The 16,686-nt window shown below is 42.1% G+C and overlaps 1 protein-coding gene and 1 pseudogene across 11 annotated transcripts in view; one reads left to right on the top strand and one right to left on the bottom strand.

Annotated features, from left to right (window-relative positions):
- dtnba (dystrobrevin, beta a) overlaps window positions 1-6,304 on the bottom strand; it is a 46,527-nt gene extending 40,223 nt beyond the window's left edge. For all 10 annotated transcript variants that reach the window (XM_088324697.1, XM_088324701.1, XM_088324704.1 and 7 more), the window contains exon 1: window positions 6,034-6,304. The gene's annotated coding sequence lies outside the window, so the exon portion shown is untranslated. The remainder of the gene's footprint in view (window positions 1-6,033) is intronic.
- Window positions 6,305-11,665: 5,361 nt separating this feature from the next.
- Window positions 11,666-16,252, top strand: LOC148346474 (toll-like receptor 5; annotated as a pseudogene). The gene is made up of 2 exons (XR_015848242.1): window positions 11,666-11,811; window positions 14,499-16,252. The product of XR_015848242.1 is annotated as a toll-like receptor 5 (transcript).
- Window positions 16,253-16,686: the final 434 nt, after the last annotated feature.

Below are 16,686 nucleotides of genomic sequence, written 5' to 3' on the forward strand. Positions count from 1 at the left end.
TTTTTTACTGAAGTGTGAGCTAACAATAGTGAATCAAGGAAGCAAGGTTTTGGGTTCTCTGAGGAAAGTGATGAGCAACAAGAGTATGGATGTAAAGAGGGGACTGTATGAGAGTGTGATTGTGCCGAATGTGTTGTATGGTGCAGAGACTTGGACCCTGAACGCAGATTTGAGAAGGAAATTAAATGTTTTTGAAATTAAGTGTTTAAGGAGTATGTTAGGAGTTACAAGATTGGCTAGATTGAGAAATGAAATTGTGAGAGACAGAACTGGAGTAGTAGAGGAACTGAGCAAGCGTGTGGATAAGAGAGTACTCGTTTGGTTAGGACACATGGAGAGAATGGATGAGGAGCGAATGTTGAAGAGGATCTACAGAGTAGAAGTAAATGGAAGGAGACCAAGTAGGCCGCGATGATCGTGGGTGGATGGTGTTATGAGTGCACTGGAGGTATGATGTCTAAATGTAGTGGAAGCTAGAGGTGTTGTGAAAGGATAGTGGGATGTTTGGACGCGTTCTATGATGCGGCAGGGGAAAACCAGTGAAAGCTTTCGGGCCCTGCCGTTGAACAGAAGAGTGTGTTTTGTCACCCTGACCCGAGTGACATGGCCCCTTTCTTGTGTCCCGTTTCATCTGGAGGGACAAAAGCATGACTGACTTTGGTGCCGAGGTGCTTACCTTGTTTGGGTGTTTGGGCATTTGGGTTGGCCATGGTCCAAAAACTGTTTATGTTTTTGCTACTTTTTCCCTTTAGTATTTTTTTTATTTTCATTTTATTTTCTTCGTTATTGTATGTGTTTTTCTTGCTGTCGGTCACCCCTCTTCATGGGATATGACCAAGGTAGATAGATAGATGAGTTAACAATGTGTTCATCGTGCCTATCTGCTTTTATCTTACTTTTATCATCGCCATTCCAGCCATTCGTAGCCGGGTGGGAGGGGGGTGTTGGAGAGGGATTCCATGTGCATGCTGGTTGTTTTCATTTATTTAAGGATGAAAATAGTGAAAGTAAAAAGGACTGTTTCAAATACAGTCATTAACCCAATCACCGACCCTCCACCAAAAAGGGGGTTTATTCGAGCAGGTCTAAGAGAGATACATACGTGCACGCGGGACAGGGGCAGCATTTATGATTTCTGCCAAATAATGACGTCAGCAAGTCGAATATTTTTGAAGGACACTACCATTAAAGAAAAAACAATATAGCTGAAATTTAAAGGATAATTCGAGTAATGCAACATATCAAGTAAGTCCATGGAAACGCTAAACAAAACATTGTTTTTTCACCCAACTGACAGTAGAAGTGCCAGATGTATCTCTGTGGTTAATCTCAGCCTGGTTGTTAGCAGGCTAATTGAAGAGAATAAATCACTGTAGTAACTTCGCAGGGCTAAATTTCAACCTGCTTTCATGACTTTAGGCTAAATTCGACATAGTAAAAGTATCCTGGCTTATTCCCTATTTTTTGTTTCGTACAATACCCCCCCACTTCTGACAATACCAAAACATGTCAGGAAGCAACTCTAAAGCAACTATTAAGAAGAGCACTATTGATATACTATAGTCCCAGTTTGATAAGACGCAACGATGTAATTGTGACAGCTGCCATTTTAATGTCATCATCCTTCCAATCTCCTCTTTCTTCCACTCAGTCGCTTTACTTCCACATCCTCTCACATTTAGTGGCCCTATAACTAGGGTTTGCAAGACCTTTCGGTCCCCCGCCCCCCTTTTCTTTGCCTTGCTGTCTCTTAGGGAGTAGAGATAGAGAGGAGAGGAAAGAGGGACAAATGCATGACCAACTTGGGTGCCGAGGTGCTTAACTTTAACTTATTTGGGTGTTTGGGCATTTGGAATGGCCATGGTCCAAAAACTTTGTGTGTGTTTTTGGCTACTTTTCCCCTTTTTTAAATTTTCTTTATTTTTGTATGTGTTTGTCTTGCTGTGGGTCACCCCTCTTGAGGGATATGACAAGGGTAGATAGATAGATAGCTAGCCATTTAATGGTTATCAAACTGCTTCTTCCTACTCCCTTTCAAACATATACGTTAACATTTTTGCTTTTGTCATGTGCGAAATAAAAGTTCTATTTATTCATTCATTCATTCGTCCATCCATCCAAATTGCAGACTGGAAGGACCTTAGGGTGCCTGCTGTCATGGGTGCGTTCTCTCAGGATTTTTCTGTCACAGTCCTATTAGACGACATGTGATTCCAGTTGATTTTGGTTATATAAACATTGTTAGCACGGATGATCTAAATTTCATGTCGCCAATGGATCCCATGATTAGAGAAATGTTCATGCATTTGAGTGCAGTGCTCATAATTCAATACTATGGGCTGAGAGAATATCCATGACTGTGGACAAAAACAAGGAAATTCTATGACATATCATGATTCCTTAGTTGGCGATGTTGAAGTACTCAAATGGTTATAAGCTTAACACTTTTTTTATGATGACCAGGCAAGTTTCTTTTAAGTTTGTGTTTCCCTCTGCTCCTAGTTTTTTTAGCTGCTAGCAGGACTTTGGCTAATGTTTACATACTAAGCCTACAGCGCTAACCTACTATATTTGAGCGGTGATAAACCGTAAACACGTACTTTGTGTGTGGCCTTTAGTCCTTTCTTCCCCAAAGTCGATGAGCTTGCACTAGGAAAAGTTTGGCGAGGAGTTATAATTTAGCGTCTCTAGTGTTAAAAGAAATTGCATTCATTAAAAACAACAACATTGATTAGTAAAAAAAAAAAAAAAGCCCTTCTTCGTCGCAAGCTTCGTTGCGTTCTCGTTTGTTGACTCTGGGACTATGTTTACGGAGTCCGCCATGACACTCAATGAGTTAGGCATAGTGTGGTACTTGCAAACTTTGAATTGCGTTTATTGGGTGGTGCTATTATTAAAACTTGCCTCTGATTGGTCGGCGCTTTTGAAACTCGAACAATAACAATCGTGGTTGGGCAAAACTCCATCACTCACTACAAAACCTTGAAAAAAAACGCAGTGCTTTGCGGTTTCACAACCCCACTACGTCACATCGAGATGTCGATTCGATTTCGGTTAATCGTGCAGCCCTAACGTGTTGTGTACAAATCGTCAAACAAACGTTCAAACCTCTGACTTCGACTGCTGACTGCCGCCCCTTACCGCCCCTTCTTCTTCACTACCCCCCAGAGCAGGGGTCGGGAACCTATGGCTCGCGAGCCATATATGGCTCTTTCTACGAGTATCTGTGGCTCAGAGACAGATTTGATTGCATGCAAAATTTCTCCATCTTGTCCAAAACTTGATTTGTCTATCCTATTAAGTTACACGCAAAGCCAAACCGAAACTTACTGATTACTTTGCAGTATATATATGGCACGTTTTTCACTACAATTTACAGTCAAGGTGTCACACAAAAAAATGGGGGAAAAAAAACTCGTTTTAGCTGTACAACGCTAAAGAATCCTTTATATAAAAGTTCACTATGTAATCTGTGTTCAGTGTTCAGATACCTTATGATGAATCCACAGAACTGTAAATACGCCAAAACACCGGAAGAGAACTTAGTCATTTGATTGGGTGAGTGGGAGGGATGGGTGGAGCTATGCAAAAGGTACAAGCACTCCTTCCCATCTCTCGCCAAAGGTAAGCACATAAGGCTCCCTATTCTCAGAATGTTGTGACGTTTTTACAAAATAAATGCTTGCATCTGGTTTTGAAACCAATATGTATGATAAAAAAGGGTCAAAAGGAGTGTAACCGATCTTGAGTCATTGCAAGAAAGAGACAAGTTTAAAGTGGTATGTTTGTTGATTTTGGGACAGGGGCTCTGGCATTATTCTCTTTTCATAATTTTTATCAAATCATCAAAAATAAATGTGCTGAAGACTAAGCTTTTGTCTGGGGCGCGGGTTTAGCAATTTAGTAAATTTGTCTCATAATATATGGTGTGGCTCTTTCCCAAAATAAAATTAATATTTTTTGCTTTTATGGCTCTTTGAGTCAAAAAGGTTCCCGACCCCTGCCCCAGAGCTTGCCACCGCCCTCAGGGGAAGGTACCACCCACTTTGAGAACCACTGCCATAGAGAAGTGATTTTCAAACACTGTGCCGCGACACACGAGTGTGCCGTGAGAAATTATCCAATATCACTTTTTAAAATTTAATAAAACATTTATGAATAATTTTCTGCAAATATTATGCCATTGTCAATTGTCTGTGCTGTAAAAACTGGGGGTATTATAAATTATATTGTAATTAAACATACTGTTCAGTGACATTTTATAACATTTTTAGTTAGTGGTGTGCTGCAAAACTTTTCCAATGTAAAAAACATGTCCTGTCTCAAAAAATGTTGAAAAACACTGCAACCTCTAGTGGTCAATTATTATACAGTTTGCCTTCAAAATCCTTTTATACTCTAAAGTCATGCAGTAGCCGATAAATGGGTTGCCACGAACCCCCCACGTAAACCCCTGATTCCAGTTGCAGTATCAACAGTGGAAAATTCCACATTTTGTATACAAAATTAAAATCTTCTGCAAAGTATTCACAAGCGACTATTGTAAGAGCTTTCTATAAATGTGTAGCATTTGTTATTGCAACATCCATTGCAGCCTGGTCACCCTGGAAGGGGATTACCTCATGTGCCGTCCCTTCTCATGGTTTCTTCATTTTCCTCATGTTGAGGTTTTTGAGTTTTTCCTTGCCCTCATGTCGGTTTTAAATCAGGGGATGATGTCATAATAGTCTGTGGTTTGCAATAATCTGTGGTCTGTGCAGCCCCTTTGAGACTCTTTGTGATTAAGGGCTATACAAATAAACATGACTTAAATAGGAGCACAAAAAGGAGTCCTGATTTTAAAACCAAACAAATCAAAAATGAATGGGGTGCCTAGTAACCCCCAAGTACGCCACTGCTTCCAATTGCAAAATTAACGCTTTGACTTAATTTTAAAATATTTTACAATGGGAGGTTTTATACTTGTCCTATTGACTTTGTTATATTCATATTTTCCTTACATTGAAGCTTTATTTCGGTTTGACTCAAGACTTTTGTCCTGAAAGGAAACATTTAGATTTATCTTTTATAATGTTTGAATGAATGAATTAAAACTTTATTTCGAACATTAAAATAAAAACAGAACAAAAACAACTCAGCAACAAAATAATGTTACATAATATGTTCGAAAAGGGGTAGTAAGAAGCAGATGCTTATATTCCCTACCCCATCATCTTCCCAATTAAATACACCAATGATAATAACAACAGTAATAATATCAATAATAACAGTTATGATACAACAAGAACAACAAAATTAACCCCAGTTCTAGACGCACTATTCCTAATCTCTCGTATCACTCATACCTCATTTTCTTCATGTCTGTATTCCGCCAGTAATGCTTTTTTGTATTTAAATTTGAACAAGTGAATAGTTGTACATTGTTTGATCTCATCTTATAAATCGTTTGAAAGTTTTACTCCACACACACACACACACACACACACACACACACACACACACACACACACACACACACACACACACTTTTCCTGGTTGTTCTCACCCTTGGGATTATGAATTTACTATGTTGAACGTTTTCATTGTGGTTGTTTAATCAAAAATAAACCATTTTATGCGCAGGTTTTCCCTAGCACTACTGTTAGATTAAAAAGCGAAAGAGTTGTTTTCTCAAAAAAGGAGAAACTAAAGGGACCGATTTCAAAAACAAAACAAAACGTGGGTGCGAGTGTACGACGTGAGCAAAATTGAGAACAAGAAAGCAAAGACGCGGCTGTGATAATAACACCTATTTTTAAACAAAAAAAAACAATCTTTTTTAAAGAGTTTGTGTACAAGATAAAAAGACAATAACAGTAAAAAGACTCCAAACTTCCATTAATGCGGTCACTTGCGTAGCTGTGACGTGGGCGGCCATATTGACAAAAGTAGCCCTACTCAACAAACACAAAATTACAAATTACTCAATAAAACTTTGAATTAGACCGTGTAAAACACAAAAATAAATCAAGTTTTAAGAGAGTTTATACTCACCGACGGGTATTCTCTCCGGGTTACCGACATGGACAGTCAAAAACGAGAATCCGGATCAAACTTCACTTTCGCCGACCTCTTCTCGTCCTCTCGTCGCATGAGGGTAGGTTTGGTTATAAATTAAACCATTTCGTAGCTGTTTTCTTAACTATTTCCGTGCTTGTGAGTCATTTTGGAGTAGTCTCCGTGGCTGCTGCCTGCCAGCCTCAACCGGTGGCTGCTGACTGCAGAAGCATTTTTGAAAAATAAGTCACTCCTCTAAACGCCATGTTCCCTCCCACCGTCACCATTGCCCGTCTAACTTTCACTTATTTATTTAATAGTACGTTATTAAAATACTATCTAAGTTAAGGGATAGCTCCAAATTATGGTGTTTTTTGTTGTTATTGCAAAAATGACATGGAACTGTAAAATAACATTTTTTTATGTAACCTCCTGTAAATTTGTAAAAACCAGAAGAATATCCATCCATCCATTATCCTCAGTAGGGTCGCAGGAGTGCTTTAACCCCATATCTTCGGGCAGAGGGCAGAAGACAACCTGTGTCAGGACCTGAATGGAAACAGGACCCAATTACGTACTGTTTCACACAAGTTTTATTGAAGGAAAGTGGAAGGGCTGCGCCCACAATCCGATGTTCGCTGGAGGCGGGAAGCAAGTCGCTCTCGTACTCGGATTGTATCCGAACACGGAAGTGGATCTTCCGTAGCGAGCGATGGCAGTGTCAGGGACGGAAAAACGGGTCAGTAGCCGGGACTGGGAGAGCAAGACGTGGATGGGGTCGGAAACGAGTCGTAAGCCAGAACGGGAGAACAGACGTGGTCAGGAGTAAAACGGGTTGTAGTCGGAGACAGACGGGAGCAAAAACGGGACAGGTGGGAGTCAGGATCGAAAAATGCTTGCCTAGTATACACTGAAGATTGCAGACGGACTGACAACAGGGGACGGACAGGACTGGGTTCAAATGGTGACAGGGAGCCAATCAGAACCCGCGGCGGTTGGCACCAAATGAGCGGGCACAGGTGGATCACATCAGTAATCATGACACCCTGAACTGGTTGCCAGCCAGTCTCAGGACACACAGAGACAGACGACTCACTCGCTCATTCACCCCTAGGGACAATTTGAACCGGCCAACTAACCTGAATGCATGTTTTTGGGAATGTGGGAGGAAACCGGAGTGCCCGGAGGAAACCCACGCAGGCACGGGGAGAACATGCAAACTCTGCACGGGGAGGCTGCGGTAGCTGGACTTGAACCCTGAACCTCTGCACTGTGGGTGGTTACCCAACCATTGTTCCGCCAACCACCATACTAATGATTATAGTAAATTTCATTTTGAAGCGCCTTTCAGGACACCCAAGGTGATATCAATAAAAACAGAAATAAAACAAACAAGAAATAAATACTCAAAATGAAATCAAAAAAGAAAACAAAGTAGGGTACAATTAAGAGGTGTTTCCATTACAACTATCAATATGACGGTTGGTGGGTGGGCTGGTGGGTGGTCGGTCGGTCGGTTGGTTGGATCCCTTAACCACTAGGGTGGTAGGGGCACCATTACCTGTGGTGTGTCTTGGGCAAGTACATCCTTGTGGCGCCCATCCTCTTCAGGCCAACATATGTTTCCAAATTTGCTAACCACTGTACTACAGAAACATGATGATGTCAACAACCGGAACAGGAGGAGAACCCAAATGCGTGACGTTTCTAACACAAGCTTTTATTTTACAGGAAATGGGGCAGTTATGCACGTGAACCCAAACGCCAGCGATTCGGCGATCGTTGGCCGGAAGACGTAAGGCAGCAGTCGGGCGTGGGATGACAGGAAGCCAGAGGCCGACAAGATAGATACCAATAGCACAAGCAGATATCAGATAGACGGGGCCGATACCGGACAGGACGGGACAGACAAGATTGATATAAAAAAATTGTTATCGAAATTATAAACAGGAAAAACTAGATGGGAACGAAACTGGAGATCAATATTAAACAGGACAAAATAGACGGGAACGATACCGGACAGAGACAAAACCCGCGACTTGCGGGTGCAGAGGTTCTCTGACGGATTGACAAAAGGTGAGTGAGAGCACTGAGCTTAAATTGAAGGGAAGCCAATCTGTCAAGGAGCTGCAACTGGCGCCACACGGGCGGGGCCAATTGGGCGCCATGGCAACCGTGAGAGACTAACTAACTGACCGACTGACTGACTGACTAAAAAAAATTCCAAAGTGACTAATCAGGAAGAACGGGAGATTTCCCGAAGAGCCGTTTCATGTCAAGGTCGAGTTTGGGATGGCTGGATGACAAAAATCATTTTTAACATGTATCTGTCACTTGCACTATCCAACCCTACCAGTGCATTCATTTTCTAGTCAGCTATTTGGTCACATCCAGCGCAACAGATGAGGTGAGTTTTGCCATCTTGGGGAATTCTCCCCAAATTTTAGGGTGGTTTGGCCCTCCATCACCCTTCTTGTTGGTGTCCGTTGCTCAGCACCAAACCGTAAATACAGTCTTGACTGGTCCCCGGCAAATAACAGCTAGAATGGACAGAGGGGCTGTAGATATTTTCAGTGAAGTCATCATTATTGTCATTAGCCGGAGATTGGAGAACCTGAAGAAACTCCATCCTTAATCTCTGGCGATGAGTCATTCATATATTTACGACTTAAAAATAGTCATTAGAGTTGCCCTTGGGGAAGGACGAGATGTTTTAAGAGCCCTTTTGACTTACTTCCATTCTGCCGTCGTTGTGAAATTCACCAGCAACGTGTGATCACTTGACCCACAAACACATGCCGGAAAGTCACCTTAAAAATAAAACAAAACCTTTGGGTAATGTAGCACCTATGCTGTCAGGCAGAGGGAAGAAAATTTACTGGACTGGTTCTAGGTTTCATGAGTGGTAGAATCAATAGAGGATCAATAGGCAAAATAAATGAGACAAAGGCCGGCAATTTTGTCAGGAACCGGAACTGGATCAGGACCCAATCGCGTGACGTTTCTCACACAAGCTTTTTATTATACGGGAAATGGGGGGTCATGCACGTTAGGCAGCAATCTGGCATGAAATTGTAGAAAGCCAGAGGCCGACAAGATCGATACCAATTACCCGAGTTGATATTGGACAGATGGGGTCGATAACGGACAGAACGGTACAGACGGGATAGATAATGAAACAGGATATCAAAAATGAACAGGACAAACTAGATGGGAACGAAAACTGGAGAAAATAATAAACAGGACAAAAATAGACGGAAACAAAACAGCAAACCGAAATAAAACAGGACAAAATAAACAGGAACAGGACCGAGTCAAAACCTACGTCTTGCGGGGCAGATGTTCGTTGACGGACTGACAAAGGAAAAATGAGAGCACTGGGCTTAAATAGACAGAAAGACAATCTGTCAATGAGCCGCAGCTGGGGCCACACGGGCGGGGCCACACGGGCGGGGCCACACGGGCGGGGCCAATTGGGCACCATGGCAACCGTGACAAATTTAATGAACAATGGACAAGACAATAGACAACATTTGGCATAAATTTTAGTAAAACACTCTTATTTGTGTTGGATGAGAAATCCAAAATGAATATTGGTTTACTAACCCTGTTTTATATTTATTAACCTAAATTGTTTTTCGTGTCAAACTTTATAGTCTCACCATAATACACTTCAAATGAATTGTCAAGACCAGAACGGACACAGGACCCACTTGCGTTGCATTTCTCACAAGTTTTATTGGAAGAAAGAGAAAGGGTTGCGCCCACTATCCGGTGATTGCTGGACGCGGGAAGCAGGTCGCTCTGAACGCGGAAGTGGATCTTCTGTGGCGAGCGATGGCGGTGTCGGGGTCGGAAGCGAGTCGTAAGCCAGGAAAGGAGAGTAGACGTGGTCGGGGACAAAAAGAGGTCGAAAGCCAGGGGACAGACAGGAGCAAAAACAGGTGGGAGTCAGGGTCGAAAAACGCTTGCATAGTGTTAACTGAGGTTCACAGACGGACTGACAACAGGGGGCAGATAGGAGTGGGTTTAAGTAGGGACAGAGAGCCAATCAGAGTCCGAGGCAGTTGGCGCCAACGGAGCGGGCACAGGTGATGCATATTGATAATCATGACATGAATGATCCTCAAGCATAGAAAACACAATTATAATTTTCTACGATTCAAGGAATCCGCAGCTCCGTCGGTATGTGCTCTGAGCACACACTGATTCTCAAAGTTCAGCAGTTCACAGTCAAGACCAAAGGAACAATCCAATTCGTACCGCGACCTTGATGTGAAGCTCTATGATGAATGCTTGTTGGATTCCTGGTCCATGTAGCTCGTCTTTCAGATCCATTTGTCCAGGGAATGAAATCATTTTCCTGAGAGGTAAAAAAACCTGGCCAAAATTCCTCTAGTATGGTTTTTCCATCCTGTGTGAATCACACAGTCACCGGGTTGGGTCAAAATAAAGAAATACTGAGCAATGTCTCGCTTGCGATTGTTGTGATCATCTCAGTTCTGTTTGTCATCTACGCTGCGGGCAGAACACCCACGCCAGCGTAGATGACAAACAATGACGAAAGACGTGACAACCGCACCCGCTATGATGTCTTGATCTCTATTGTCACGGTTGCCCACTGCCCTCACTTGGGCCCGCCCGTTTGGCGCCAGCTGCTGCTCGTTGCCTGATTGACTTCCCTCCTATTTAAACTCAGTGCTCTCATTCACTCCTTGTCAGTCCGTCAACGAACCGCTGCACTTACAAGACTTGTATTTTGACTCTGCCCAGTATCCAGTAACCATCCCGCCTGTCTCGTCCTGTCGGGTATCTTGCTCCAGTCTCCAGTATCCGGTATCAATCTTATCTGTCTCATCTTGTCCGGTATCTTGCTCCAGTCTCCAGTATCTGGTATGGATCCCGTCTATCCCATCCTGTCCAGTATCTTGCTCCAGTATCCGGTATCGATCCCGTCTGTCATGTCCGGTATCTTGCTCAAGTCCCCAGTATCCAGTATCGATCCCGTCTATCCCGCCCTGTCTGGTATCTGGTATCGATCCCGTCTGTCCTGTCCTGTTTCAATCTCTTCTGCCCAGCGATCGCCGGCGTTTGTGTTCCTGCGCATGACTGCCCAGTTCCCGTAAAATAAAGCTTGTGTGAAAACCTTACGCGTCTGGGTCCACTGTTCGAGTTCTGACAGTCTATGATGTCTTTTTTTGCAAGACATTATTGAAACAGGAAACAACAAATCATTTGATAATAAGGTTATATGACCAAATTTTTATTACAATGTGTTTCCTATGAAATTGTATTATTTCATTTGTAGAATTATCCTCGAATGTTTAACTTGCTTTTTAGCGGGTGTTACATAAGGGTATTCACTTGGTGTCATTGACCTTACAAATACTTTTCCCACCAAAATCTTACAAACATGATCCAAAATTTCTAAGATTTGTAAAGGACTGAACAAACACATTTATAAAGTAGTTCACCACAATTTCTGCCATATAGAACATTGCACAATTTCTAAAACCCAGAAAACAGATAACAGGCAATGGTCTTTCCCTCCTGTTGCAAACCTGGACTCTATGAATAAAGGGGGAACTCTCTCCCAGAGTTATGTTTACTTTAGTCGGTCAATCCAGTGTTTATCACAAGAGCGATAAAACACAGCTAACAGAGCCTAATATTCCCTTTGGAGGCAAACACCTGCAAGAATCTAAATTTCATTGGCAAGCAAACATGATGCGTATTCGTCGCTTTTTAATGGTGGTCCTTTTTGTCATCCAAAAGGTAGGAAAACATTTTGAATTTTCCTCTTATGTTTCTTGTACTTGTCCAGAAAAATTCAAAGAATCTTGAATAGTTTAGGCTTTAACGCTTAAACTCACCAGTATTAGGTACTTTAAACCACAAAAATAAAACTAGTTTAAGATTTTAAACGCAGGTTAACCTAAACTGTGAGGGATGATTCTAAGAAAAGTAGAAAAACAGGAACACATCATCTGATTATTTTTCTCATCTTTTGGTCACCTTATTAGGCTTCCCTATTCGTGAAAATATTGTTTTTTACTATTTTCGTTGTGGGTCTCTGGGATATTATGTCATGAACCAGAACAGGATCAGGACCCAAACGCGTGACGTTACTCACACAAGCCTTTTGTTTTACGGGAAAAGGGGAGTCATGCACGTTAGGCAGCAGTCTGGCATGGAACGACAGGAAGCCAGAGGCCGAATGTAGCGACCCTCGTTCATGCACGACACAAGGTTTCACAATCTCTGGTTTATTGCCTGCATTCAGTAAATAAAACAATACAAAAGTCAGGGGTCTCTGTTCTCGACTGCAATTATCTTCAACGCTTACAAAAATCACTCAAGCAACGGCAAGCAGACAACATGCGAGCACATTAATAATGAAACTTCGATAATAACAATGAACATAACTTTCCCACGTACCTGCATTCAGTAAATAAAACAATACAAAAGTCAGGGGTCTCTGTTCTCGACTGCAATTATCTAAAATATTGAAGATACAAAAGAACAGGTCATCACTCAACAGGCCGCACCTCGTGGCGTGTTTGCATCAAAACACGTTGCATTTTCATTTCAAGCTGTATTAACTTCTTATTTAGTGCTTTTTTAATACACATCATTTAGAACAACTTATATATCTTTATATACAAAAATAATTTCGAAAGCAGCTCAAATGTCTAGCAAAATATGCATTTTTTTTATCCAGCTGATATTGGGCACAGCTTACCTTCAACGCTTACAAAAATCACTTAAGCTACGGCAAGCGCTGAAGCCCATAAAGTGCCAAACGAAAAAAACAGTCGCAGACGCCCATGACTTAACAACTGAATGAGGTACCGGAATATTAACAGTAATACAACAAAAACACAGATTTTGTGAGAATTCAAAAAAACATTCAAAACAATCAAATTTCAACTCTGTTACACGAAGATATCGATACCAATTGCCCGAGTTGATATCGGACAGATGGGGTCGATACCAGACAGGACGGGACAGACAGGATAGATAATGAATGAGGATATCAAAAATAAACAGGAGAAACTAAAAGGGAACAAAAACTGGAGAAAATAATAAACAGGACAAAAATAGACGGAAACAAAACTGGAAACCGAAATTAAACAGGACAATACAAACAGGAACAATACCGGACAAGAAATACCAACAGGATCAGGACCGAGTCAAAACCCGCGACTTGCAGGGCAGAAGTTTGTTGACGGACTGACAAAGAGAAAATGAGAGCACTGAGATTAAATAGACAGAAAGCCAATCTGTTAATAGTGTGGCGATAAATTAGTATTAAGTTTTTGCCAGTTTTGTTTGGCAGTCCATATTAAAAAGTAATCAAAGATTAATTCTGAAGGTTTCAAAAGTATCCACTTTTTACTTCAGATTATATTTTGTCGCCATTGTGTGGACGTTATTGGGAAGACAAAAATGTGGCGTAAATATCCTTTTACCTTTCTTTAAGCATGTGGAGAAGTCCACCTTTGTTGGTGATAGAAAGTATCTTCCTCTGTCTTTTAGTGCTTTTGTGGGTTCATAGCATTTTGTTGAGACGATGGCTCTTAAAGAAATTCGAAAGAAAAAGATTTCAACATATGTGATGTAGGTAGGTCAAGCAGTTTTGTATGTGTGTACAACTTGACGCACAGGCAGAAAAGAGGCGGGGCGACTGTTTAGCCAATCAGAAAGCAGAACAAATACACGATGTGTCAAGACCAGAACAGAGGGAGGACCCAGATGCGTAACATTACTCACAAGTTTATTGAGATATCGAGGAAAAATCAGCGCCAGCGATCTGGTGCTCGCTAGAAGAGGGAAGCAAGCCGCTCACGGGATCTTAGCGTGTTCGGGATGCGAAAGTGGATCTTCCGGAGCGGGAGATCGTAGCATGGTTAGACGGGAAAAACAGGTCGTTAGCCGGGAAGGGAGATCAGAACCTGGTTGGGGTCAAAATACGGGTCGTTAGCCGGGATGGGAGATCAGAACGTGATCGGGGTCAAAAAACGGGTCGTAGCCAGAGACAAACGGGGAAATCAGGAACAGACAAGTGGAAAACGAGTGACAAAATGGGGCCGATGGGAGTCAAAGTCAAAATGCTTGCCTTGCGTGAACAGAGGTTCGCTGACGGACTGACAAAGGGCAAGTGAAAGCACTGTGCTTAATAGGAGGGGGAACCAATCAGGTAACCAGCATCAGCTGGCGCCAAACGAGCCACCACAGTTAATTGCAATGTGTAATCATGACACGATGAAAATCCCAGAAGTTTTGAAAACGTGAAAAGTAAACCAGGATACAGACGAGAACGAAAACTGGAGAAAATAATAAACAGGACAAAAATAGACAAAAAAAAACTGCAAACCAAAATATACTCGCGATTACTGTATCTGAGAAAATATCTCATTTCATATTTTGATTTGGTGGATCAAATCTATTTGAATTTCCAGGTGCCCGGCTCCCTCATGTCCTGTTCCATTACCGGTTCCGTGGCCAATTGTGCCTTCAAAAAACTGCACCGGATTCCCACTTTGCCCACGAACATCACCCACCTTTACTTGGAGATGAACTACATATCTGAGATCAACACCACCTCGTTGTCGGGACTGGAAAAGCTGCAAGTGCTGGATTTGGGTCACCAGTACTCAACTCTGACGATCCAGAACGATGCTTTTAGCAGACTAGGCCAGTTGAAGAAGTTGGTGCTGGGTTTCAACAGGATGCTTCAACTCCAGCCACGGGCCTTTCGTGGATTGTACAGTTTGAGAAGTCTCGACCTGGATTACTGCTCACTGAATGACTCCATCCTGAAGGAGAACTACCTGGAGCCGCTGTCTTCCTTAGAGAACCTGAATCTGTTCGGTAACCGCCTGAAGCGACTCCAACCTGCGGTGTTCTATTCAAAAATGACCAATCTGAAATCTTTGAATGTCAAATTGAATCGTGTCAACAAAGTATGTGAACCTGACCTCGCTGCCTTCCAGGGAAAGCATTTCGAAGACTTCAATTTAGACTCAAACAACCTTCAGGCTATGTATGATGAAAACCAAGCTCCAGAAACATGTGGGAACCCATTCAAAGGAATATCTTTTGGAACTCTTGATTTATCCCATAACGGCTTTAGCATAGACAAGTTAAAACTTTTCCTTAAAGCGGTTGAAGGTACAAAAATCTCTCATCTCAAGCTGTTGGGACACATAGGTAAAGGCTTTTCATTTAATAATCTCCTGGATGTGGACAGAGACACATTTGAAAGCCTGAGGAGCAGCTCACTCCACCTCTTGGATCTTTCTAAAAACAGGATCTTTGCGTTACAGCGGGGCGTCTTTAATTCACTCTCAGAAGCTGAAGTTATTGACCTCTCTGAAAACCATATCAACCTCATCCACAAAAACGCCTTCGATGGCCAGGAACATCTGAGAAAGCTCGATCTGTCCTATAATTTCCTGGGTGACGTACGCGATTACAGTTTCTCGCCTTTGAGGAACCTCAAAGTACTGGACCTCTCTCACAATCACATTGGCATTTTGGGCAATGAGGTATTTCGTGGACTTCAAAGTTTAGAAGTTATAAACCTGACCGGGAACTCTCTCAGGGAATTTGGCTTCCCCAGCATTCTGCCAGGTTTGACTTACCTCAATCTAGATGATAATAAATTGACCTCAGCTGCCGTGGCAAGAATCCCAACGTTTGCACCCAACGTCACGTATTTGAACATTCAGAACAACAGGGTTGAAAACCTGCAGGGTGCATACATTTTTATGTCTCAACTGAAGAAACTCCAGAATCTTCTCCATGGACGGAACCCGGTCGAGTGGTGCACAAGCAGTAGGGGAGTATCCGACCATACCCAGAGCCTGGTTCAAAAGATTGACCTTCACATCAGCAACTTGCAGTTTATCTGGTCTCAAGGCAAATGCTTGGACCTGTTCAAAGGTCTTCACCATTTGCTCCTTCTGAATTTGCGCTCAAATAGCTTGCGTATGATACCTCGAGGCATCTTCCATGATCTGACCTCACTTATTGGTTTGGACCTCTCATCCAACACTTTGACATACCTCTCATCGGATGCACTCCCCAAAAACCTGAAAATACTCAACGTCGCTGATAACTTCATAGCGTCGCCTGATCCCACTACCTTCCACTTCCTTAGCTTCCTTGACTTAAATATGAACCGTTTCCAATGCGACTCAAACTTGTCAAACTTCCTCAAGTGGACAACAGTAACAAACGTGACCTTTTTGAGTCCTTTCGAGGAATTGAAATGTGAATTTCCTACTGCGTTTTATGGCGTTTCACTGTTTGATTACTCTGCTCATCTTTTTGGCGCAAAAAGCGCTTAAGTTGGTCACTGCATGTAGTATAGTGATGGTTCTATGGGTTTTTTCAGTCATAACCTTACCTAGTCATAATGAATGTACCTAATGATTAACAGTGTGGTCTTGACTTCTTGATGTAAACACTTGACTTCTTTACACATCTATTCAGTAAATCGTTATTCAGTCTCTGCGTTGTTTCAAGAGCTCCTTATTTTGAGTGTCTCCTAAACTGTAAACTTCCACGAAAGAGCTTGTTTAAATCTAAGCTTAAAACATACTTCTATTCTATCACATAAGAATAACCTATTATTTATGTTGA

Source organism: Urocampus carinirostris, chromosome 20 (genome assembly GCF_059441175.1).
Source record: "Urocampus carinirostris isolate Australia breed hairy pipefish chromosome 20, RoL_Ucar_1.0, whole genome shotgun sequence".
Taxonomy (NCBI): Eukaryota; Metazoa; Chordata; class Actinopteri; order Syngnathiformes; family Syngnathidae; genus Urocampus; species Urocampus carinirostris.